The 7,545-nt window shown below is 26.1% G+C and overlaps 1 pseudogene; it reads left to right on the top strand.

Annotated features, from left to right (window-relative positions):
* The first annotated feature begins 5,495 nt into the window (after positions 1 to 5,495).
* LOC139225442 (replication factor C subunit 3-like) lies at positions 5,496 to 6,445 on the top strand (annotated as a pseudogene).
* The last annotated feature ends 1,100 nt before the right edge of the window (positions 6,446 to 7,545 follow it).

A 7,545-nucleotide genomic window follows, 5' to 3' on the forward strand; every position in this document is an offset into this window, starting at 1 on the left:
GAGGGCATTTCAATTTATTAGGGAAAAATGTGATAATTTTCCAAAATATATTATCATAGATTTCGAAATTGCTGCATATGTTGCTTTTAAAAAAGCAACAAAAAGTGATGTTTACTTTTGCCTATTCCACTTTGGACAAATTATTTGGCGAAAGCTTCAAAAACTAGGTCTGAGCCAACATTTTATGAAGAATGTGGAATTTCGATTTTTTATTAAATGCTTAACCTCATTAGCGTTCGTTCCATCCGAATTTGTCGAGAAAGAATACAAAAAAATATTAAAGGAATCAGCCAATATCAAAGGAATTAATTTAATACCCTTCTTCGAATACTTCGAAAAAAACTTCCTGAGGGATATCAAATACCCAATCATTTCATGGAATGCTTATTTTAGGATAATGAATGATATTCCACCGTCATTTTTATGGTCGTTTTGAACAATGCCATCCTGGGATGTACACTTTCTTCGAAAATCTCAAATTAAACCAGAGTAATGTTGAAAACGACATCGAATATCGTTTGGCTAATTTGTGGGCTGTCCGGAACACAACATATTCACGCAAATTGGATCGCATCAAAGAAATTTGCAAAGATTATAAAGAACAATTCGGCACTTATTACCTTAAATTAATAGAAAAAGAATATAATTGGAAGTACAATTAAATTAAAATATATACATATACATATTTTTATGTTAACTTTTCTTGTGTTTTCATATAGCGCATGCATCGGACGAATTTTCCGAAACTCATATTGCGCACGCGTCGGACGAATTTTCCGTTTACGTTAAAATGATTTAAATGTAATGGAAATCAAGTTTTGACTTTATCAACAATCGATTGTCAAAAAATCAAACAAAAATTAGCATTGTTGATGGTTTGAAAATTTTTTTTATAAACTGCGCGCGCACCACATCAAAATTTCTGAAAGAAAGGCGGAAAATAGTGATTATAAATGATTGAAAACCCCAAGAAATAACGAAATGATATTATTCGAAAATTTCTTATATGTTAAATATCATGCTGGAAAAGACACTCAATATTGGAGATGCCAAAATAGAAAATGCTACGCAAAGCTTTCTACTTCTACAATCGATAAAATTAAAACCCTAATTATGATCAATAGTCACAATCATGCCTTGAGTGAACATGATATTTCAAAATTGATGCTGAACATTAAAATAAAAGATTTGCCGATTAATTGTGCTTACTCCACACACAAAGTATTTGCATCTGCAACTAGTACAACGAAAATATGTGACCTTTCAATTATAAAAAAAAATATTTAGAATATACGAAAATGAAATTGAATCACTGTTGATTCATCCATAAGTCTTAAAAATAGACTAGACCACATTACGAGATGATAGTTATGCTTTGTTTGATTCTGGCGCAGAATCAAATGACAGGATTATTGCTTTGTCTACATCAATGAATGTAAGACGCCTTCAAAAGTAAAAAAATTTAGATTTCAGATGGAACATTCAAAGTATGTCAGAGACAATTTTTACAGCTGTATATTCTCCACGAGAAAATACCTTCAAAAGTTTATCGCTTGTTTACATCATGCTAAACTCAAAAAAAGAGAATGATTTTTCCAAAGCTCTAAGGATTATACTTGAAAAATGAGACAATTTTTTTCCAAAATATATTATAATTGATTTCGAACTTTCTGCTTACTCTGATTTCATAAAAGCAACAAAATCCACTATTTACCTTTTGTTGTTCCAATTTGACCAAATAATCTTCAGAAAACTACAAAAATTAAGCTTAAGTGCTGAATTTATCAAAAAAATTAAATTTAAGGCTATTCTTCAAGGGTTTAATTTCTTTGGCTTTTGTTCCAACGAAGAATGTGTAGATGGAGTGGACGAAACTCCTAAAAAAATCTATGTTTACAAATTTCAATCTGTCTCAATTTTTCTTATATTTTGAAAAAAATTACATAAATGGAACATAATATCAAATGAAATCCTGGAATGTTCATTTTAGCATTTTAGAGTCATGAATGATATTCCGTTTACTTCAAATTCTGATGATGTGTTTAACCGTCACTTTTTTGAAAAATTCGATCAATGCCATCCTGGATTAATTACTTTTTTTGATAAAATGAAGGTAAAACGAAGCATGGTTGGAAATTAAATCGAAAGTGATATGATAGAAGCAGCAAACAATTCAAATTTGCAGTATAATTTAAAATTACACTCATTAAAGAAAATTTGTGCTTATTATCACTTATACTATGATAATATGTATTTAGAAATCCTACCAGAATTATATAAATGAAAATTTAACTAAAAATCATTTTAAGAACTTTTGTTCACAGGAAAATATCCTTTTTTGCGACTTAACGCGCACGCATACTATTGGCGAATTTTTGTCGTTCGCGAAAATTCGTTGTGCGTTAAATATAATGCGAATTGAGTTTTGACCTCATCAACTATCGATTATTAGAAAATCAAACAAAAATTGGCATTGTTGATATATAATTTTATATTTTATAGAAAATTGTTTTGTTTATTTATCTAAGAAGTTATATATTCATATAGTGCTATTTTATAAATAATATCTATTATTTACTACAAAATGACAATTTTTATTACATTAAAGAGCAATGATGTAATAAAATTTCTATTAAATTAATGAATAATTATTAATCATGAATTAAAAAAACATTAATTATTAATTATACAGTGATTCAGAGTATGTTTAAATAGTCCTATGAAACTTTCTAGTTGAAAATAAAAGAATTATTCGAAAAAAGACAGATAATAACTTTATTCTACCTTCTTTTTTATTGATAAAAGTATATTCTTTTTAAGCGAATTATGCAAGTATTAGTATATAAGAAGTTGAGAATTTTGTATGTAACTTGATATTAAGATGGATATCAGTTAGTTAGCTGTACAGTAGCCAATTAAAAATTATAAAACATTATTTTATTCAAAAAATGTACGCAGAAAGAATTCTTAAAAAGTATTGTTTCATAAAGCAGTATTTATGGCATATAAATAAAGATAAGCGTGCTAAAAAAACAGATTTTTAAGGTATCTTATGTTATAAATCAAACAAGAGAAAACAAATAAAAATATAGAAATAGTAAAAAACAAGGAATTATATAATTTGCTACTCCTAATTAACCATCAAGCTCTAAAATATGAAATTATAACAAAAAATTAAAAAAAGGCTAATTATGCCAGATGCACGGTTGACAAAATAAATAAAGACAAGTCCGAATAGAATTGAGAATAACAATTACAATAAATAAGTGATGATTAAAATAAAAAATAAATGAATATTTATATATAATTATGTTCCAAATTTAAGCAAAAGTTTTGGATTTTCAATTTACGTTTAAAAAAAAATTATATATGTAAGAAATCATTTCCATGTTATAAAACATGAAAGTGAACTAAACTACTTTAAAGGTCATATTTAGATAATTAATATATTTATTTAGATAAAGTTATTTAAAGATGACGAAATAATTAATTTTTGAATGTGTATTATCCTTGAGTTAAACCATGAAAATAAAGGAGATTGAACTAACAAAGAAAAAAAAGAATGTGCAATGGATTAGTTTTAAGGTTTTTTTTATTGAGCGGGATGTTTTTGTTGGTTATCAGAAAAATGGGTATTTATGAAATAATTATTGAAATATAACGTTTTTCTACAAATTATATAAATTATGGGAAACTTTACAGTTAAATGCAATAGACAATTTTCCAGTTTAACCTAAAAAAACACAGTGCGACCAAATTAACTTTTAATAATATCAATGAATTTTTATTATAGCACCTTTCTAAAATAAAAAGTTTCACGCCAAATCAACTACTAATGCAAGCAAAAACTTAAATTAGTTGCAACATGGAGTGAATGTGCAATAACTGTAGCGAATTATGCTAAAAAAGAATAAAAATTTATTTAAAAATATTTGTTAAAACGATTTAATAGAAAAAAATTAGATGAACGACATTTTTTTGTGGCTTCAAAACAAAATATATGACAAATCATTGCCTCGATGTATTTGAAAGTTTCTGTTATCCATATGCCGTATCAGAAACTGTCGAAACAACTGCAAATAGGTTGCGACAGTGAAATTTGTGATTAAAGAAACTTTATTTGGAATTTTCCATTGATGATTTTGATTTACGTAAAGAAAGAATCATGAGAAATGAAATAAAAATTAAAATCGACCAGTCCTGGATTTCTAAATGTAAATTCTCCCGTGAAGGAGTTTTAGTAAATCCAAACATTCGGATTTTTGGTTGTGTAGACTCACATGAAAATATTTCCACGCGAAAACTACGATTCGACTTAAATCTACTCTTGAAAGAATAATTCAAAATTTAAAACCCGGATTAATAACGTGCAAAGATTGCAGTTTTCACTATTACAATTTGAGTGCTCTTGTCTACAACCAAGAGACAGTTAATCATTTGATTGAATTAAAAAATATTAAAAAGTAAATAAAAATAGTAATGAAGCTATATAGGAAGCAGTAGAAGTAAAATACTATTAAATAGCCAACAAAAATTAGGAATTAAACGGTTCATACCCTTTGAAATATCTATTTAGAAAAGAATCACTAAAAAAAACATTTTTAATGTGTATAAAACAACCAGTGAAATATATTTATATATAACTATAAGACCCTTTTAAATATTTATTTGTTACCGTTCATCCGAACATTACAGAAAAACTCAAACTAACAGTAGTTTATAGTTTTGTGATAACAGAAATTTAGTTTTGATGGAATCGTATGCTCTGATAAGCTCATATGAAAAAATAAAATACAACGATAATTGACGACTGAGTCCGATTAAAAAATGCTTAAAAACCATGTATTATATGAACTAGCTTATTTGATAAACTTTCAAAAATTAACCTAAAGACATTTAAGCGAAATTGATGACGCAATTGATCAAAATTTAAGCTTTAATTAATAAAATAGATTAGTATTTTATTAATTAAATTAACAAAACGATAGTGGAAAATTTGTAATGAAATTTTATATACTATTTATTAAAATATAACTATTAATTTTAATGAAAAAATATTCATGTAAATAAAGCGAACAATCTTTAACAAACGCCTAAATAGCAAAAACGAAATAAGATTAAAGGTTTAATTATCGCAAATTGTCGCTAAACGCGCAGTAGAAAGTTTATTTCTAAAACACTCAAAAATACTAACTAATTTTACTTATTAGATGGGTTAATATAGCATTTTTGAATCAATTATTATAAGCGCTATAAAATTATTATTAATTTTATATTAAAGTGGAAACATAGACGTTAACATAAAATATACTGCATCCCCTGCACATGATATTAGTCGACAATACTATGATTAATATTTGTTTTTTAATTTAAGATAAAATATTTTTTTAATATTATATGAAAAATAATTTTAAAAAATAATGTGAGATTAATCTTAATTGAAAGTTGTTTAAAATCTGCGCCTTGTGCGATGCGTGGATAATAAATATTTCGTTATGGCTCTGTGGCTTGACAAATACCGTCCAAAATCGTTGGATGAGCTAAGTTATCATAAAGATAAAGCAGATAATTTAAAAAATATGGTACATATATTTACAAAATTTCTTAAATTGAATTTCATTAGGTTAATAAACTTGATTTTCCACATATAATTGTATATGGACCACCAGGCGGCGGGAAAGCTACTAGAGTCAACTGCATTGTTAGAGAAATATATGGTTGTGGTGTTGATAAAATAAAGCTGGATCAAACAACATTTACAGTAATAATAAATTAATAAATGGTTTATTTATTTACATTTAAACTTAATTTTATAGACTAATAGTGGGAAAAAAATTGAATTAAACCTTGTATCAAGTTCCTTTCATATAGAAGTGAATCCAAGGTTAAATTAAATGATAAACAATAATTAATTATATTGATAAAATTTAGTGAAGTTGGTATAAATGATAGAGTTGTTATACAAGAACTTATTAAATCTACAGCTCAATCTGTTCAACTGAATTCTGTATCACAAAAACCATTCAAAAGTATAACTATTTTTAGATGATACATTACTTGATATAATTCATATTTTAAATAATATACTTATATAGCTGTTGTAATTAATGAAGCAGACAAGTTGACACGCGAAGCGCAACATGCTCTTAGAAGAACTATGGAAAAATACGCCATAGTTGTCGTTTAATTTTAATTGCTGAAAGTTTGTCTCCTATTATTCAACCAATACAAAGTCGTTGTCTTTGCCTTAGAATAGCTCTTCCATCAGAAGATATAGTATTTATGAAAATATTCTTATTGAGTATTAATAAGATAATTTAGGTTGTATCTATTTTAAAAGATATATGTAAAAAACAAAATCTAAATATTTCACATGAATTTGCTCAACGTATTGCAATAACTTCTCAGTGCAATTTAAGACGTGCGATTCTAATGTGCCAGAATTGTTATTCACATAAGTATTATAATATAGAATATATCTTTCATTAATTTTTATAAGTCAATAATAATTTCAAATATTAGATATCCTTTTTCTGACAATCAAATGATTAATTTACCAGAATGGGAAATGTATATTGAATTGATTGCAAAAATATTATGCAAAATCAAACCGCATCAGAGTATTTATTATATTTATGGGATTTTAAATATTTTTGCTTTTCCTATATAGAATTGTTAATATTCGTAAAATGCTCTATCAACTCATTACAAAATGTATACCTCCATCACTTATTCTTAAGTATGTAACATTTTTGATTTGATATATTAAATAGCATCTTTTAGAAACTACTGGAAGAGCTATTAGCCTACTGTGATGATGTTTTCAAACTCAGAGTAATTGAAATTGCAGCGCAAAAGGAAGCAACTATGAAGTTAGGTTCTAAACCAATATTCCATTTGGAAGCTTTTGTAGTTCATTTTATGTCCATATATACATCATATATAAAAGAAGGAATTCTTGACTAAATTAATCATTAATGAATTATAAGCTCATATATTCTATAGTGTTTATATATGCGCGACTCTGCAATATCATTCCGATTTTTTTTGAAATAGTGGATATATCGTGTTTTTTACTGCATTAATTTTCATCATTAGGATTGTTTTTTTAGGTCTTGTATCTTATAATATTATCTCATAAAAATGATTCAACTCATCTGAAAACCACGTTGACTTATTTATATGTTGGAAGTAAAGTGTTTTTTTGTTTCAGGACAAATGAAATTTAATTTTGCTATATTTGTTTTATCTGATGTATTTGTGATATTACAAGAATTAAAGATAGTAATTTTTTGGCATGAGATTACTTGCATTATTACCTATTATTCAAACCAGATTTACATTTTTGTATTTGTGTAGATGTGTTTGATTCTTTTTATTAAATTCTTAATAATTGGGTTCTTTATAAGTTTTTAAAGTATTCTTATGGGTAATTTTAGAAATATCTAAATATAATACAAACGTTAACTTTATAAGTTAATTTTCACGGTAAAATAACTAAAATGAACGAAGGATAATTTATTAAAAAACATAGTAACTCATAAG

The sequence above is a fragment of the Pempheris klunzingeri genome, unplaced genomic scaffold (assembly GCF_042242105.1).
Source record: "Pempheris klunzingeri isolate RE-2024b unplaced genomic scaffold, fPemKlu1.hap1 Scaffold_238, whole genome shotgun sequence".
Taxonomy (NCBI): domain Eukaryota; kingdom Metazoa; phylum Chordata; class Actinopteri; order Acropomatiformes; family Pempheridae; genus Pempheris; species Pempheris klunzingeri.